General features: G+C 38.5%; 1 protein-coding gene across 2 annotated transcripts in view; it reads right to left on the bottom strand.

Moving 5' to 3' along the window:
• The window catches only part of RET (ret proto-oncogene), a 228,755-nt gene that overhangs the window by 156,282 nt on the left and 51,960 nt on the right, over window positions 1–20,513 (bottom strand). The window contains exons 1-2 of one of the 2 annotated variants that reach the window (XM_064430307.1): window positions 3,276–3,293; window positions 2,651–2,751 (exon numbers count right to left, since the gene is read on the bottom strand). The gene's annotated coding sequence lies outside the window, so the exon portion shown is untranslated. Of the gene's footprint in view, window positions 1–2,650; window positions 2,752–3,275; window positions 3,294–20,513 lie in introns of those variants that run through there. The other variant, XM_064430306.1, reaches the window with a different exon arrangement.

Below are 20,513 nucleotides of genomic sequence, written 5' to 3' on the forward strand. Positions count from 1 at the left end.
TCTGGCTTTCCTCCCTCCCACCTTCCCGTGCACCTCCTCACTGGCAGAGCAGGTGAAACAAAGTCCCTGACATAAACACTTCTAAGCCACTACTAAAACAATGTATTATCAATATTATTCTCATAACTAATTCACAACACAGCACTGCACCAGCTCCAAGGAAGAAAATTAATCCTATCCCAGCCAAAACCAGGACAGGATCCACTCTTTGTTCCGTACAATTTATGCCATGCTTAGGTCCCACATTTTGCAACACACTCCTGTTAGCTACCATCATTCCTCTTGGTCCTTTGATATACACACACATATACATATAGGTATCATTCCCTGAGGCTATGCACCATTCCTGTGAGAGTCCATTAATTTATTTCATGACTTTGGGTTCCACCTGTCATAATTGTTGTTCAGGGTGAAAAAAGTGGTTTTGGATTGCTGCATCATGAAGCCAGTTCTTGTCTCACCACTGCTGGGTTTCCCATTCATTTTTCATTAACCTGGGTCATTTTTGCTATAGTATCCTTGACATTGCCTATAGTCACCATAGAAGTGATTATATACAGTGTTACATAGCAATTAACACCATACAATTTATTTCATTAGCTAGCCTCACCTAAAATCTCCCTGGGATATTCATCAGTCTTCCCCATCTTCACCTAAGCTAACAAACAACTACATGCAAAATAGGTGCAGAATGAAAACAAATACTGAGATCTGGAACCACTGTGCCACAAAGCAACTGCATGCCCTAGGCAGAGTCTGCTGCAGGTCATTTGAAATGACAAACCAAAAGGTCACAAAGGATATAATAACTGATCTTTACCACTGCCTTGCTGAAGGATGTATCACCTGAGGACACGCACAGAATTGTTCAACAGCATTAGTGGAGTCACAGCAATGCAAATTCAATGAAAAAGTGATGTATAAAGACATTATAGGTGTTTTTATGAAATCTTGGAAACAAGAGTTTGGCTTTCTTCTGTGGGGGGTAGATGGACATGGCTTAATCTTTTGTCTTTTTACCCTTAAAGTAAAGGTCTTTCACTGGGAGCCCCAATGTATTCCTTCATACTAGGAGGAGAATAGGAGGAAAAAAAGCTGGTATTTATGAATTAATAAATAAATAAACAAAAGAAACCCACCCTACCTCACTACCATAAAAGGCCTAGGATTTTCTTTTTCCTCCCATTCACAAACAAGAAATACAAAACAGAACAAAAACAATCTGTTAGAGACAGACCCAAAATCAAGTGTTTTGTGATTAAAATCTTCCCCCACAACAGTAGGAGAGCTGTGCTGGGCTGCTTGCCCTGAGGAAGAGCCTCTAATTGAACTGAGGACTCCCATTGCCACAAAAGCATTCTAATTACCAGGCCACCAACAATTTCAAAGTGCCTGCATTTATTTTCATCAACAATTTCGCTGTTGATACCTCAGAAACCTCACCAACCATCTCTGAAGGAAAGTATCCATTTTTCCAAAAAGTTTACATTTCAAGCACTCTTAACCACACTAACTCGGCATGGGATCAAGTCTTAGATTCTGACATCTAAAATGCCTGAGCTGCATTCAGAGCAGAGGGAAATAACACCAAGCATTCAAGTGTCCTACAAGTTCAAGTACCACTGATTCAGACAACCTGGGCATTTAGAATCTAAAGTTTGAGTGAAATATCAGAAGTATTTAAGTCTAAAAGTACCACTGATATTTTTGAAATGATCCTTCTGGTTTTTTACCCTTACTTTTGCCAGTTATACCAAACAGCACAGATTCATGTAAGCACATCTTCAAGCTGTGTTAAGCAGCATCACATGAATCTGTCAAATTTTCTCCAAAGACCAAAAATGCTACAAAAGAGCATGAAAATTTAACTGGCTGATTGATAAGGCTTCTATTTGCATTATTATTTTGGGTTCTGACATAAATGTAATAAATGCTTTGGTGAAATGATTAAGCCAAAAAAAAATTGTCAACAATTCCATAAGTACATTATTTTTGGAAACAAGGCTAAACTCCTAATCTCTGCAGTCATTTTGAGGCTGCCATTTCTCATCAGCCAAAAGGTGCCATGTAAATTGTGCCATTCTAGATATCCTTACTTCATCAAAAACTTTTCTGCAGGCAGAGACAGATAAAAAGATGACTTTTGAGATAAGTTCTTCTGTTCACAGTAAATCATTCCCACTGAAGTCTCAGATACAGAAATAGTCTCTCTCTTGTCCTGTCTGTTAACCCTTTGAACTTGCTTAAAATGTCTTTACATCAAAAAGCCTAGAGATGGCTGTCTTGCAGAAATCATATGGTTAGAGCTGGGCAGTTTGGGAGGAGGAAGTGTGTTTACACAAAACAGTCCCGGGCTGACAAACATGGTAGTGAAGGCAATTTAACAAAAAAAAAAAAAAATTGTAGAAGTCTATTTTCTAGTTGAAAAACCGCTAAAAACCCCAACCTGATAACTTAAATAAACTTCAAACATTTTGATGATTCATTCTGCTTCAGTGAACTTGAAAAACTGAGTGCTGGATATCTTTGTAGTTTAAAAATAAAGTACTTATATCCTGGCTCAAGTGAAATAGTTCATCAACCAAAGACTGAACAAAACAAAAATAGGAAAAAAAAATCTATTCACTCTGGTTTTATGTTAGTAACATACCTGAACTATTCAGCTGCCAGCTGGAAGAACATTGGGCAGCCACCCTCCCTGGGGAACACCAATGGTCAGGAGGAAGGATGTGCTGGACTGGAACCCAGTGGCTACCAATTAGAAAAAACACAACACACATTATCAGAAAAGTACAGCCGAAGAGGTCCATCTGGGCACTTTATAATCCCTTCACATACACATCAATATTTAAAACATTGTCTTCTTTCATGCGAATCAGCAGGAAAATCTGTTTTAGCCAGGCTACAGACAGTCTGAGAAAGCAGCAATTAAAATCTGTTATCCACATCCTATCACTTTCACTTCAGGGATTTCTCTTCCTCCCACTCTCCACAAAACTAACAGCAATGCAACGTTCTGCCTTTATGATTGAACACTGCAGGGAACAAAGAGCAGACTGTCAGTTGTCAGTATTATCACACAATGACAGAATGGTTGGGTTGGAAAGAACCTCTGTATTCATCTGGTCCAAGGCCTCTCTAAAGCAGGATCAACTAGAGCAGGTTGCATAGGATCACATCCAGGCAGATTTTTAATATTTCCGGAGAAGAACACTTCAGAACCTCTCTGGGCAGTCCCTTCCAATCACTCCCAAAGTAAAGAAGGATTTCCTTACACTCAGAGAGAATTTCCTGTATTTCTATTCATGCCCATTGCACTTTGTTAAGTTGCTGGTCTCCACTGACAAGGGTCTGTCCCCATCCTCCTCCTGATGATCACCCTTTAGATAGTAAGATATAATGGCTGCAGTTAGGTCGGGTTACAGGTATGGACTGAGGGTATAGTTAAACAATTCCATGTTAGGACAGTTTCAAGGTCACATGTACACAGGCACACCACACTCACAGTAGTGGGGATGAACAGAAACCTACAGAAGCTCAATCCTCTTGTACTGTCACCTCAGTCCCTGAGGCTGCCAAAGACATTAAGGACACATAGTATAGACAATTCACTCAGCAATGTGTGTAGAAGCTTTAATGACCCAACTCAAAGGATGAGCAGCAAGAAGAGGAGCCCAGTGCAGCGAGCCAGTGGCAGTGCAAACCATCACAAAGCACATGGAGAGGCTGCTGACGACCACACAGCTAACCTTGAATTTACAGTTGAAGCCAAAGGACAACTGGTTTAAATCATGTCTGTATGTGGGTACAGCATCCAGGCTAAGATCCCACTGCCCCAGCCCAGAGAGCTGTTGACACAGTGCTATACCTGAAGTAATATATGTGTGCTCCTAAGAGACCAGAGTTACTTTAACAAAGAGCTGCTCTAGCATAAAGTGGGAACGAGTTTGTGCCTTATCAGGCAGTCAAGAGAGGAATACATGCCCATATAAAATACTACCCTGCTTAATGTCCCTGCACTCTGCAGAGCTGGCTGATAAGCCCTCAGAAATATTCTGTTAACCCCAAACACTGCTGAGCTGGTTTAATGTCTCAAATTTGACAAACTTTTAGAAAATCAATAACAAATTTCTGAAGAATTTTAGTTAACATTGGTAAGATTTTTCATCTGAATACCTTCCTACTAATACAATAAGCACAGTTCTGAAGAAAAAAATATATATTATTGATCCAAGTGCTTTGAGACATAACTGATTATTAACAGGAGGCAGCAAGAAATATTACCCTTTGGTCCAGTGCAGAGTAATTAAGGATATTAATCAAGTTCAGGTTTTCTTGTGCAGATTCTTGCCTTTGCTATGAATAGTAGCCTGGGATTCAAAAGGGTAATGAATACCATAGCTAGCATAGGAATAACCACCTAGGGTATGTAAAAACACAGCCATCAATTATCAAATACTGGTAGGGTCAGGCATTTAATTTTCTTTAAAAAAAGCTATTTCTTTTTTGAAGGTAAATTGTCAGCATTGGAAATGGTAAAACGCAAAAGATGTTGGTAGCTAAAAGCATGTCTACAGATAAACACAAATTGCTAGAAAGTTTTTGACACATGTCACATCTAAACAGTAAACCACTGTCACACAGAAATCAGAAACAAAAGGACACCCCCTATCCCAAAATACTGTCTCCTTAGAAAAAGAAGCAAATGCTGGAAACCAGATGGCACTTCTCAGAGGAAAAGAAAGAAAATGGAAAGAAAAAAAAAATCACAGGAGGTGGTATGGAATAAAAGCAGCTCACAGACTCTAGAAGAAGACCCCCAGCAAAGCAAAAAGGATAAAGCTACATTTTTTTCTGGCCCAACTTTGTTCCCATGTTCCCAAAATTTCACAGAAAGTGCATCATGGAGAAAGGCTTTCTTAGCAACTCCTCAAATGCCTGGAAATTATTCAAACTTTAATACATCCTGGTGCTTATCACTTCCCTACCTGCAAATACACACCACTTGATAAATCTTTATTGCGTAAGAGCTGCCATCACTTTCAAACTAGCTTCCTAGACTTTAGAGTGCATACAGGGTTACATACGCGAATCCAAGGATTAATCACAGGCTTCATACCCTTAAGTGTTGGGCTTCATCCAGGCTGTGTTGTCCACTTTGAAAGTATTCCCATCAGTACATTACTGCCATTTATTCCTAACACACTCTTACACTTTTGTTGTGCAAGCATAAAGGGGACAAAGACGGATGAGGATGATCTTTCAGAGCATTCAGCTTTAGAGTTCTTCCCCATATCAAAGAATCTCTGTGCATAAAGCACAGAGTACTAATGTTAAGGTTATCTGATTAGTCAAGAAATATTACTTATAACAAATAATCCAAACATCCCCTATTATTTTATTTGCAGCTTTACCTTCAAGTATTCATGCATATTCCTATGCAGAAAATCCCCTGCAGATTTTACCTGGAACATTAAATGAGGTTTCTGAGTGAAAAGATATGCCAGAGTTTTGGGACAAAATAAATTAAAACGCCACCATAATTTGCACATAATTTTGTTGTTCCTGTATAGATACCAGATATTTCACATACAATTGATAATCTGGAATATGTGCAGGCAGCTCCAGTTTGTGTGCACGTGATCTGTGAAAAGCTGGCATCTGATCTCCATCATCCATTTCCCAGGACCTCCCAAGCAGTGTCCTGCAGGCCAGGGGAGCAGGTGACCTGCTGGCAGCACCAGCTGGATTTCTCTTGCATATGGCCCTTGTGCAAATCTCTGCAGCAGAGCATCCAAGGTAGATGGATGATAGAGAGCCAGCTGTAGAGTAGTCTCAGCTATGTGTAGGTTTTATCTTGTCTTGCCCAGTCAAAGATAAATGGAGAAATGCTCCTTTAGCCACATGACCTCAGTATAGTCTAGTTTTAAATGGAACAGAACAAAAACAACCAAAAAAAAAAAAAAAAAAGAAAAAGAAAAAACACAGCAGAGGGGAAAACCCCCTTCTAAGGTCTGAACACCTTTAGTGTTATCTTCCCTGCAGATCATTCAGATGACAGCTTAAATTTCCTACTCTCATCCAATAAAGAAGAGAGAAGACACTTCTTCAGAAAATGCTGCCAGTTCAAAGACCTTTACTCCACACTTTCTCTGTTATTACCTAACTTCAGAAAAAGTTTCACAATATTATTTCCACTTGGCTAACTTTTGGACTCCCTGTTAGTCTACTGATAAATAAACATTTGATTTAGTCATGTGCTGATATTCTGTATTATAGCAGATCACTTTCTTGTACAAGATGAAGCTGAATTATTCTGTGAATTCTTTCAACTGGAACTATGGAGAAACAACAGTTATAGATACATCAAGAGTATAGAGCTCATACATCACAGATGTATCTGAATTTAACACACAATGTATTCTCCTAGGTCTGTCCTTTACATATACTGTGAAAACAGAATCATTGTACATATTTGTTTCTTCCCCTAAAGAAGAAAACACATCTGAGTAGTAACAAGGGCATTGAAAACAGCACTATCAACAAGCATGGCTCAAGGCATTGATTCTGTAATATACATATTTTCAAAATGAGGAAATGAGTAATCCAGATAAATCACAGTGTAAGATGACTAACTCCTATTACATTATGAAATTTCTGTTACAATGTGTTGGGATGTCATAACTTTAGCATTTATTTTGGGAACTTGATAGTCAACAATGCCCCTGTTGGGAAAAGGCTCATGAGGAAAGGTCTAAAGCCGAAACATGTTTTTTCTGGTTTATCAAGCTTCTGGTTAACCAAATTCAGGAACCTGGGAAGAATATAAGGATCTTGTGCCATACCAGCGCCATAACATTTAATACAATATTTGGCATGCTTACCTCATTTATGTGCTTTCTTTTTCACTAGCAGGGTTTCACTAGCTCTCCTTAATGCAATTTGTTTTCAGAGGTCTGACTTTCCTTTAAGCCAATATTTGAACAGCGGCTCTTTGGCACTTAACTGGTAGAATAATGCTTCTCTAGCTAACATACTGCCATTCACCAGGGGTTCAGAATGTCATTGTGCCAAAGTATTCTAAATGACTCATTTCACCCTGATTTTCCCCAGTGGCAGCTAATGCCTGTGTGTCAGGTACTGGCCAGCTGGCAGCTTACTTTTCTAGGACACACTAATAGTACAGATGACCATAGGAACAGAATTAGTGGGAAATGGAGCCTGTCTGAATCTGTAGGGCATGAACCTCTACTTAGCCAGGTGTCATACAGAAAACTCTACTAGAAAGGACATCAGTATTCCAAGTCCACCAAGGCCACACACCCCAACTGGCTATTGCACCAATGAATTCCACCCCTGGAATTCCTGAATCTCAGGAAAAATATGCAACATCCTTAATTTTCCAAGGCAAGTCTAATTCAGTTGGTGTCTAAATGACATTAATAGTATGGGAATATTAGAAGCAAGCATGTGAACTGTGCTGGAAATTCATAATCATGCCAGACAACAGGTTGATTTTCTTTAACAGCATCTAGTTATGCAACTTTCCAAACTGATGTCTGATGACAATCCTGGCCAAAAGTATGCTCTCAGCTACAACTTACTACAACCTACTCATTTGTGTGTAACTGCTACGAGGCCATTTGCCTCCTGTTTATGACAGAAGCTCTGTGGTTTACATCTTACCCCAGTTATGTTCTTTCATTTCCTTTTCATAAAAGCTGATTTGTCTTGTCTGAACTAGAGAAATTGAGCAAAACAGCAAACAAAAGAAATTATTCAGTAGGTACATGAATCACTAACATTAGCAAGACGACAGGTTTTCCAAAACAGTTTTAATGCTTAAAGCCTTTGCCATGGGACAGCAGAAATAATAGACCATAACTGTTGTTTTTGAGAGTCTCCAGATCTGATTATTGGCACTAAAATATCACCATATTTTACTAAACTGAATTAGTGAGCTATTCTAGCTGGAAGCAGCAAAGTGCTAATAGTTTGTTTTTACAACATTCACCACACTAAATGCCTGGGCTTTCACAGACCTATAATCTGCTGGAAAATCCTGCCCACTGTCCACTGAAGCATATGGCAATTCACAAAGGAAACGTGCTGATTATGAATTTGCCTAAAAGAATACTTAGCAAAATGCCAGGGTTTTAATAAAATCGACATGTGTGATTAAACTTTTCCATTCCTTTAAAATATCAGCATTGGAGGCCCTCTAGTAAGTAGCAATAGTATTATCTCAGCCACAATGTAAAGAAAAATAGTTTTAAGTTACTGCAGAAGCAAAAACCAAACCAAACTGTTTACTGCAATGCAAAGGGACACATTCCCTTGGCAAGCCTGCCTACTAGATCAAAACCCCACAGTTCTGGATTCTAGAACAGTAAAATTCCTGTGCCCAAATAAACCTTAGCAAAAATTTATTTGACTTAAAGGAATAGATGCAAAATCACAGTCTATTCCTTAAAGGAATAGATGCAAAATATTGCCTAGACCTACATGTTTAATGTATGCTTTCACTTTACCAGCTGAGTAATCTTGGATTTCTCAGTAAAACTTCCTTTCCCCTCATGGCAGGCCTAACCAAAGCATGAATAAAAAATGAAATGAATACTTTAACAAAATATGTCATTTTTCCAGGTTCACGAGATATCATCATAACTCTTTCTTAAATCCTTTGGAATGTAAAAGCACATTTTGCTTGGTTTTAGCTTCACCATTACAGATCAATATACAAAGTCAAACTTTGGTTCAGCAAATGGTGCTGAACCATCCCCACTGCTTAAAGCAGCCTAAGAACTAACTAGAGATAGATAGAAACATACTTTTATACTAACAATTATCTTTGAGATGTTAGTTTTACCTCTTTATGTCACATTGAAACCAAGATAATTTGAATTTTCAGAAAAGAATGTGAGACTGACTCCAGCCCCCCAATAAAGGTCAAGGCAATTACATAAAATGAACTTTACAAAGTCAATATTAATCCAACAAAAATAGTCTGTTAAATACTCCCAGCAAACTTAATTCACATCTCCTTCAAACAGTAGAAGATTTAAATAGGACAAGTAGTATAAAAACTTTTATTCATTCCTGCACCAACATTGCTCTTTAACATTTCAGCTCATTTCTACTCTTATTCCACTTACTGATGAGCAACATCATTTGTAAGACTTGACAAAGCAATTCAGTTATATTGAATCCCACTCTCCTTTCCAAAACTTCAAGCTGAGTAAAATGAACAAAAATAATTTAAACCAGTTATGATAAAATAAAATTTATTAAAAAAAAAAAAAACAACCACAAAAAAAAAAAAAACCCACAAACACCCACATACTGCACTGGGTGCATTGCTATTTGCCTTTTTTAAAAACTGTCAGTAGTTACTCACTTGTGCTTATTGGAAATGTTTACAGCAAATAAAACTATAGCTGTTTAATGGCTAACAACTAGTTTTGGTACTTCTGTGTGTTTACTTTTACTGGTAGTACTACAGCTTTGCACCACTGTTCTTACCTCAGCTTGTAGAAAAATGTCTCATTTATAGCTATATATAATGGCATAAATCATTCCATACCTGGAGAGAGATGAAGGAACAAAGAATATGAAAGGGAAACTTACAGGAAGAGAACATGGCATATTATGCAGGGTTTATGGTTTCATCTGGCACTGCCAGCCAGACATCCAGACAAGAGCATGGACGTGGTGAGGAATAGAGTGCTTCACAAGAAGCACTAACAGAAACATGATTCCCCTCTTTTCACCTGGGGAAAAAACAAAGGAAATACAAAAGAAAAAAAACAGCTTGGAAACCACATCACCGAAGCAGTGAATACACAGTAATGCATTGTGTATAAAGGACTCATCTGGGGCTTCCTACATGGAATTGACTTTACAATCCTTGCAGCTGCACAGAGTGGGTCAGCCTGCCTCCCGCTCTTTTTCTCACAGATGTTGTGACGGATATGGCAGGCAAATATGATCCAGCTCTCAAACATTATGCCACTCTTAAGTCTGGTCCTGGTGGACATCCAGTTCCTCCTCATTCAGCCAAAAAGCACATTCCCTTGCCATGCCACAGTCACTGAGGAGATAAGTATTTCCTGGCAAGCAGTCAGGTCACCTGTAAATGCCTTTGAGCCAGAGCAACTCAGGCAGATAGGAATGCCTGGCAGAAATGATGGCACAGAGCTTCACGGGCTCGGTGCCAAATGTAAATAGGCCTGTAGAATAGCCTTGACCAGCCTGGAAATGTTCAAATCGCTGGCAGTCCAAGCCTCCACAGACCACCCTGCATTAAAGGCAGAGGTAGAGCAGCCTGATCTGTGCCCGGAAGCACTACAGCACAGAAGCAATTGATCTTGCTGAAGAGCTGCTTCCAGCCTGCAGACAGGGAACACGATGGTGACACCACCTCTGCAGTACCAGCACAGCAAGGGAAGCCTCTGTGCATGTTGCCCCCCATGACCTCATGTCTTTTCATGGCTCTCATGATGGGGGCTCCAGGCATTTCTGGGGGGCTCTTCCAACCCCGCCTTTATTACCTTGTTGGCATCCTGAATACAGCACACAGATGCAGTATTCTCATGTCTACAAGCAAGGCCCGGTGTCAAAGTCACTCTCAAGTTCCAGGACCTCCTACAGAAGCTGGGGAGACAGCCAAGCAGGTACTAAGGGTACAACCACCAGCAAAATCTGTCGGGCTGGTGCTATGGGCAGCTGCTGGATGAACTCAGTGAGGAAGTGCTCATTACACAGGACAATCTCAGCACTTGTACATGAAACATACCTGTCACCAGTACACTATCAATTGCAGGTGAGGGTGCATGTAGTCACATGCCAGGACAGATGGTGTTTTAGAAACAAAGAGGACAGGACCTGGATATTCCTATCTCACCTTACTCCCCAGGGAATTTGGAGGCAAACATAACCATAGATTGCCTCAGAAGCTTGCATCTAGCAATTCATATAGAATTTAAGCAGGAAAATAAACCTAAGGCAATCTGAAATATCAGGCAATACACCTTAAAGCTATGTTGGCTAAGCCAGTTAAAAAAAAAAAAAGGAACTGATCACATAACACCTTGTATTGGAGAAAAACTGATGCAGCAGATAATATAAAATATAGATATATGTACTTTCTGTATAATTTCTCAGGAAACCAGAGCCAGAAGACTGTTAGCACCTTCCTTTGACATTACCAGTTAACAGGCACTACAAAGCCCAAGAGAATGTCCTCCGAACTTTGAGGTATAACATCCTATGGAAATCACCAAAGAATTTACTAGCTAAAATTCAGACAGTTCAGTGAGCATGACTGGTTTGCCACACAACATGCTTAGCCATCCACTCATTCTACATTAACTTATATGACTGCCATAAGCATCTCCAATTTCATCAGCTAGGAGTAAAGACAGAAGCTTTCCGTATATATGCTACAGGGCATATGCTGATCATGGGCTGGTGTCAAGAAAGAACATACCCTCCTTGCACACTATTATACAATTACAGGTAAACGTATTATGGGGATTTATATCTTCATTTGAAGCATCTGGTATAAATCAACATTGCAGGCAGGATACAAGATTAGAAGGGTCATTGGGTCTTTCCTGATACAGCAAATAATTTGCTCTGTATCAAGCAAAGCTTTTTTTTTTCCTTCCCTAATTCCAGTAACTCCATTCAAGAGCTTCAATTTCCCTTGAATTGCTTTCTTGCAGCCTCCTCAGTGTGTCAATCACAAAGCAGAAGCTAATAATCCAAAAATGTCTTTTCCACTTCCCCAAACGTTTACTAGATAGGATTCAGGCACAGAGATTAAAAAGCTAAACTCAGCAACTTGTTCTGACTCTCTCCATTGCATTCCAGTCACCAAGGGGGTAATTTTTTTGCTTCAAATATAAAAAAACATTCATAATGGAGTTTATTTAGACCTTCTTGCTTTAAGTAAGCAAGTTTTTAATCTATCACATACATTCCTGTAATGTAGGTTTGATGTTAATGGGTTGTAAAGTGGGTAATAATTTTCTAACTGACCTCTTCAATCAGATTAGATCATATTATTGACCATGCTGTTTGTTTTATAACCACAATCATATTGTGGAAGAACATCTCTTGCAAGTAGCACATTTGTAAGTGCCCATTAAGGCAAAAGATGACAGGTCTGCATGTTTGGCACTTTTTAAATATTTCTTTTTACCTTGTTGGCATTATTCCCATCAGGATCCTAAAGCTATCCGTTTGTATGTTTCTGAGTTCCTGCCTGGGGGTTTTGCTTCATTTTGAAAGATGCTCTAAAAGGGACAAAATAAAAAAAAATATGTAAACACTAACCTTTAGAAAAGAATATCCTAATCCACCAGCCATTCCTCCATTTTTTTGGAATGGTTATCTTGGTCACTGCAACGTTCCTTCTTAAGAGTAAAAGCTGGAAGTTTTTTCAGAAATTTTTCAAACACTGGTAGGAAAATTATCATTAATGAGCTCTTTTCAACCCCCACTTATGCATTCAATAGCTGCATTTAGCAGAGGTTTTTGAGCTCCTTATCCCTCCTAAACATGAATGATAGCTCATGGTCAGGCACTGAACTGGGACTGAGACTGACACAGTAAGTCCTCAAGCCCTCAGGACCACTGTCAGCCCAAAAATGCTTCAAACCAAGTTTCTCAGACAATGGTTTTACTTTCTTTTATCACAGTTCACTGTGCCTTCTGAGAGACTACTGCAACTTACTGTGATGACTTGTAAGCAAATAATCTGAGTAAAAAATACAAATCTGAAAAAGAGCAGTGGAGAAAAGCAAGCAAAACACACTGGGAGCTGCCTTTGCTGCTAGAGGAAACAGAGCATTAATTTTTTTGTCATCGAGCCCTGCAGTGTGGCTTTGGCAAAAACACTTTTCTCCTAATGTGCCAATTGTTCCTCCTTAAAATGAAGATAATATTTTCCTTCATTACACTCACTTGTTAATTTGTTCATCCAGTTTTAAGGTTTTCCAAGGCAAGATTTATATTCATATACTGTTCAACATAATAGGATCCCCATATTAACTTTGGATATTAAAAATCTTCCCATAAAGATTTCAGTTTCACGATATGAGGATTCCAAGTAAAACAGCTGAACAATTTATGACAGGCAAGCAAGGGAAAAAAATCCTGTCTTCCATTTTCATTTTATTGCACTTGACTGAGCCTCCAAATTGTGTTTCAGAGTTGCAATTGAAATGATAAGCACAGAAAAGTAAAGGCAAACGCCAGAAGGAACATGAGTGCTGTCAGACACACATTATTCTTTTCTAGCTGTTATTTCTAGTAGTGAACTAAGCTGTTTTCCTCCGGTTCAATGAATATAAATATCCAGATATTCTCTCTCTCCCTAAAATTTAGAGATTTTCGACATAGGTTTGCTATGAAGCAGCACTAACTGATGCTGAGTTGTTAGGTTTTTATTACATTTTCTCTCCATATGATATAAAGATTTCTCCCAGTGCAGTTGAAGTAACTTCTCCAAAATTGCCAACAAAAAACTATATCCTCCTAACTGTTGCTAAATCCCTACTGAATGTAAATGCAGAGTAATTTGAGTAATCTTTTACCCTGCAGTAACTTGTTCATTAGGCTAAATTTTTATGCACCTAAATTACCCAATAAAATTTGGATTCGTAGAAAGTATTTCTTCACTATGTACACAGAGATTATTCAGTCTTTAGTCAGGGATACATCAATTAAATGTTGAACTGAAGAACTGGAATTCAGCCCAACTGCTCATTGTTGTCGGATTGTTTAAATTATACTACAACAGTATTTTTGGGAAATGGAAACATAGTAAAAAATCCATATAGAAGTAAGTTCTAAAAATGTGAATTTGTGGCCCATCTCAGCAGACATGGCTGAGTAAGCTGTCAGTCACATCCATAGAATCACGGAATGATTTAGGCTGGAAAACAGCCTTTTTGCTACAAAGAAGGTGTTGAAACACCGGTAGAGGTTGCCCAGAGAGGTAGTAGAGGCCTCATCCTTGGAAACATTCCAAGTCAGGTTGGGTAAGACACTGAGCAACCAGATCTAGTTGAAGAGGTCCCTGCTTACTGCAGGAGGATTGGGCAAACTATTCTGTGATAGCTGAGTCCAAGTACAAATCTAACACTGCCAAGTCCAAGGCTAAACCATATCCCTAAGCACCATGCCTACACATCTTTTAAATTTCTCTAAGGATGGTGACTCAACCACTTTCCCTGGGCAGCCTGTTCCAATGCCTGACAAACCTTGTGGTGAAGAAATTGACTACTAGGTAATATAAACCTCTTATGAAGCAATTTGAGGCCACTTCATCTTGTGCCATCACTTCCTAGAAGAAGAGACCAACACACAGCTGCCATCAGCAAACTTTGGAGGAGCAATACACAAAACCATGATGCACTCAAGTGACCCATTGCTCTAGGGTGACAAAACTGTGCTGCTCTATGCAGGGCCTTTCATGGGTTATCCAGAGTCCACATAACAATTCATCTCTGTTCACTGTTCCCCTATATGCCCCTCAGGTATTACTTAATGCCAGATAAAAAGAAACCAAACCGAAAAAATGCTATTTTAATTCACCAAAACTTGCTGAAGTTCTCCTTGAGAGCACCTCATGCCCACTCAGTGCTAGACTACAGGTGGCTAAAAAATGTTTGTACTGCAGAATTGCTCTTAAAAGGCTTTAAAGCTCAGTTTAAAAAAAACCCACAATGCTGTATTAACTATAAATGTAGGAAAAAGTAAGAAACTTCCACTTGAATTTAACATACAATGATGGGAAGATAAAGGAACATAAATCTCTATTCAACTATCATGCCAGTGCTGAAACCTTCCTGTGTTACATTCTATAAAGCTGCTTCCATTTGTTCAGGCAGAAACAAAGATTTCTGTCAAAATATATTCGACTTTTCAAAGAAATTGCTTAAACTAACTTTTGATTTGAATTTTTAATTGAAAAAGGAGATGTATTTAAAAATTTTCTTTTTGAAACTACTGATTTTAAAAACTTTGTTAAACATTCAGATTCCCTGTCTTTTCCTTTTTTGCCTTGCTTTTGAATGCAGTAGAGTTGTGTGACCATTAGAGCCTCTTTCCTCTCTCTGTTTTCCAAATTCTTCTAATGAAAGAATAGCCAGATCAGGTATTTCAAAACTTACAAAGTAGCCAAGACTGTTCCCTTTTATAAGTCAAAATCCACTTGTGAAAGTAGCAGGATTAACCTACAGATGTGTGTGGTTTTCCAATATTAAAATATATATGTAATTACACTGTATATTATTAAGATGGTGGTCCATAATCAGAATAAATTGATTTGCGAGTCAGTACAGCAAGAAGCAATTATTGTACTTGGCATCTGATGTACTCATTTAACAGACAGCTCTATACCAGGAACCATAGTTATATGTTGCTGAGACTTTTGGTGATGGTAACTTGATCTTAAAAGCCTCTCTTTAGCTCTCACATGTCAATACACTCTTTTGAAAAGATCAGCAAAACTGAGTAGTTACAAGCCTTGCTCAAATGTAAAGGCAGTTTTCATAGACAACACACCAAGACTATAAAAGTAAAGAATGAACTCCAGCTAAATAAAGTAATGGTTCTCCAGTGGAAAGACAAAACACAATTAGAATTCACATACTTATTTCAAGATCAATATTCTTCTACTGATTTGCTGAGGAGGCTTTTATGAAATTTAAGCATAGTTCACTTTTAAATACTCTTACCGCCAACAGCTATGGGGGGCTGTATTAATTCCTTTCCTTTTATAAATCAATAATTAGATTGCCAATTTGCTTAAAGTGCTTTTGAAAAAAAAAGGAAGGAATATGGAAGCTATATTTTACCATTCTACATCACTTGTTGAAAGCTTCAGTAACTCATACTATCACACTTCATTAATATTATGACACTCAGAAACAACATGGAATGGAATCAAAACCAAGTATGAAACTTTTTCTACACAGGTTTCAAAAAATACCTAAATAAATAAATCAGTGTTCACCATCACAGCACGCAGACACAAACACAATTCTTAAGCTAAGTCCATCTTCCCAGTGCAACTTGTGCACTGTAAGTGTGGAGATGCAAGCCTAGAGACTGAAGCAAAAAGATATTCAGAGTATCTTTTGATGAGGACAGCTGCTTAAGTGATTCCAGTACAATTTTCATTAGTTAGAGGTGAGGAAGGAACCAGGAGAAGAAACTACCCAGCTACCACAGAGATTAAAAGTTATGTTTGTACATGAAAGTACTCAGTAATCCTGTCCTATTCACCAGGCAGGACTCCAAAATCAGGTATGCTACAGGATCAGCAGGAGTGAATTTCCTTACAGAGAAGGGTTGTACCTTGGAGAAGGAGTGCAAACAGTGGAACTTGTCTGTACTTGTGCATGGAAATCAGGACACACTCAGACTCATAAGAATAGATGCAAGTTGTGTAGAGAAGACCAAAATCCTTCAGAATACTAGGAAGAGGCCTGCAGAATATTTGCTAGGATTAAGCTTCCTGGAGCAGGCTGAGTCCTTAGGAAACCCCTAAAGAAAATTAATAGTTTACCTTATAACTGTCGTTAAAGATGACAAAATCAGGAATCATCACATCCACTTCTACTTTTGACATGTTGTGATATTTTCATAGTACCTTACTCTGCAAAATAGCTTAAGAAAAACTTTTTTTTTCTATTCTTTTACTGCAACATTACAGACTTTGTCAGAACTTATTTATCATCTTACCTTCCTAAGAGGGTGCATTCAAGACTTGACTACAACAATCATTCCGACTTACTTGAACTTTAAAGGTGAAATAGACACCTTTACGTTTTAAACCAAACCAGGAAAAGGCCCTTCCTTTAACCTTGGATAAGGTCCTAAGCATTTATAAAAACTCAAGCAAACTCAATGCTGTTTCCCTGATCTTCCATTCTTCCCAAGATACATGGTTTTGTCTTCAATACATACAGGATACTGCATAAGATGGCCCTTTGTGTGTGATGGACTAAGAATGAAACAAACATTCCTGGAATAAGACTGAAAACAAAAATATCAACTTCTATGCAAAAAAACCCCCTCAACAAAAACTCTCAAAGGAACACTGCAAGTTAGTGTTTTGTGTCAAAGCTAAGGTTGTCAAGTGATACAAAAGTTCTAAAATAAGGGTATTCTCTTAACAAATACAGTGAAGATGAACACTGAAGTTTTTCTGTAAATTACTAATTGTGCATTCCATATTCATTCTGAAAAAGACCACTGGAATGATAAAGGAGTCATTGGCTGAGGGTGACAGGAGGAAGGCTGAAAAACCTGTATTTGGTTAATAGTTATATCATTAACATATACGATATCTGAATTCCATGTGAACTAATACATATTTAATATAAAAAATAATAGTGCTTTAGTAATAATTCAACACAATAATAGCAGAAGGTAATGTCTAAACAGTCAAGCCAATGATATTTTTCACCCTTTCATTAGTGATCAAAAAGGTAATTATAATTCAGCATAAACTTCACACTTAGTGTGCCTGGTAGGTTCTCTACACAATCTACTGCATCCCATATGGGGAAACATCCATTTCTTCTGAAACATCCTGGCACAGCTGACACTGTCCTGAGGCAAAAGCCTGTTGTCTTATGTCAGTGGGCCCCATTCCATCCTTAAACGCTAAATCAGCTCAAAGAAGCACAAGTCAATCATAGATGGTCAGGGTCATTTATGATACACCACCATGTGCTCTGACTCCTGTCCCTCCACTCCACTATTCCCAAATAAGTTTGAAACCATTAATAAAATGTTATTACTTTGCTTCAACTTGTGCTCATGGAGATTTAGCCTTCTAGGAGGATATAATTGCCCTCAAACCACCTTAATTGTTGGCCTGCAGCAAAACCTGATACTGGAGTGTCTCCAACATTACACAACAATATATGAATGGCAGGTCCTGGGTTCTGGGTCCCTTGCATTTGAGCAGCAATATGTCAAACCTTTGCTGTCAGAGAGCAGCAGAAACAAAAACCCAGTTAGTAAGCAGCATTCTGAAAGAAGAGATAATAATCAGGGAAATTGATAATTTTGCAGGTTTTGTTCAGGAAGGAGGCACCATCCACAGTTTAGTTTTAATCTGCTTTAGAGAAAAAAGTATATTGCTTTTGGCATCAGATAAATACAAAAAGGAGACTGAGGAGATTAATTAGTCTTAGTTTACTGAGTGCCCTTCACTATTATTGTTGAAAAAATGCACTTAGGCAGCTAATAAGGAAAGTATTTTAACTCTAATGGACATAAACATTGTATTAGGTTTTGGCATTAGAAAATGGAAACAGAGTTGTCTTAAGGCTGGCTGACATATTAAATACTATCTTCTTTTCTTCCACATTAGAAATGTTAATTGAACAACAGAAGACATCAATATACCAGTGAAGTTCTCCTCAAGTATTAGCAACTTTCCCTGGTGACCTGACAATACTGGATAGGTGAACAGCTGTTCAGGAATGCAACCATTATGAATTCTATTCCATTTAATAGCAGATGCAGGAAATGGAAGGTTATATTACAGATCAATACACAGGCTAAAGGAACCTGACAACCTTTGGTTAGAATCAGAAGAATAAATGGCATTAATTAATTCACAGAGTTGTTGAAAAAAATACTATTTTTCTGTAACTGAGAAAGAAGAGAAATGGTCTGCTGTGAAATATAGTATTGATTAATGTGAAAAGCAGCCTGTTATAAGTATCCTGCCACCGCAGAACCTGTAAATTCTGTTCAGGTTGCCTCTTGAAGAAATCTTCACTGTTTTTTTTGATCATCAAATATTTAGCTGACAGAATAGTACCTACCTGTACTGAATATACTTTCCAGTTTAATAATGACACTATGACACTTTAAAAATTATATTTCATAGATTATTCTCATATATTTATAACCCCCTAACTCTAAAACTCTGATGTTGAATGTCACCAGCATGTGAGAAACTACAGCTACAAACTCCATTTATAACTGGAGGGTTTTTAAGCTTATCATATAAGAATTGTATAACAACAGTGTGATATGCTAAAATATCCCTCAGAGAGCTTTAGCCTCTGGATACACTCAAAGGATATATGTAAAAGGTTATTTCTATAGCAGGGGTTAACACACATCAACTCCAGGATGCTGCAGAAAGCTCACATGCACAGCAGCTTATTGGAGGGTCCATCACTAATGGCATATATTGAATCTAAAAGTGGAAATTTTACAAGATGCAGTAAAAGAATTCTTGTAGAAGTGGCTGTGGGCTTCAAACACCTCCATACAATTTTAGCAATTATTAGAAATTAGTGCTGGTTATCTTTTTGAACTACAAATTCTACTACCTTGGGTCAATAACTCATTTTCTGAAGACTTTTCTGAACAACTTTTAGTAGAGAAATTCTCTTCTAGCCATGTAACATAATGGATATAGATTTGTTCTTCAAACTTGATGGTAATACAGTAACAGCTACAAATTCAAAGGGGCTGCCAGGAAAAATTTGTTCATCCAAAATAATCAGTGGCACCTAAATACTTCTGCCCTGTCCTCAACAACCTACAAGTTATCATCCTCTCTGGGGTGCCTTAGGAAGAGCATTGCCAGGAGGTCAAGAGCTGATCCTGCCCCTCTCCTCAGCTGTGTGGGGCCTCACCTGGAGTGCTGTGTCCAATTCTGGACTTCTCAGTATGACAGAGACATGAGACTCTGCTGAAGTGAGTCCAGTGGAGGACAATGAGGATGATGAAGGGATTGAAGCATCTCTCTTGAAAGGAAAGGCTAAGGGAGCTGGGCCTATTCAGCCTCAAGAAGAGAAAACCAAGAGAAGATCTTGACAAGGTCTATGAGCATCTAAAGGGAGGTTTCCAAGAGGATGGACCAGGCTCTGCTCACTGGTGCCAAGCCAAGAGGCAGCGGGGAAAAAAGTGATACACAGGAAGTTCTGCCTGAACACATGAAAGAGCTCTCCTGTGTGAGCAACTGAGCACTGGAACAGGTTGTCCAGGAGATGTTGTAGAGTCTCCCTCACTGGACATCTAAGGAAGCTGCCCAGGCACAACCTGACTACTGTGTTCTTGGGGGCTCTCAGGTTGCACTAGGTGACCTCCAGGTGGTCCCTTCCAAGTTCAGCATTCTGTGATCATTTCATATTCACCGTTCACATTGTTAATTTTCCAGTACAGAAATGGAATTCCTGAGCCCAACAAAATCTCCTGACTAATCATGAGATTGTGCAACTACTCAGCAGGAATTGACAAATCAAGAATGCACCTGTTTGAAGCATCCACCTTCTTCAGTATTACAGCCTTCAGCACAGATTTCTGTTACAGAAAGTGACAGGAGCATACAATTCAGCAAACTTATCTCCCTCAGAGCTGTGTAATTATTTTTTGGGTTTCCATGAGCTCTTGAATCAATCTGCTTATGCTCAGTTTGTGACTATATTAGTAGCTATCTTTTGTAATTAAGAAAAAAACTATGA

This window comes from Passer domesticus, chromosome 8 (genome assembly GCF_036417665.1).
Source record: "Passer domesticus isolate bPasDom1 chromosome 8, bPasDom1.hap1, whole genome shotgun sequence".
NCBI lineage: Eukaryota > Metazoa > Chordata > Aves > Passeriformes > Passeridae > Passer > Passer domesticus.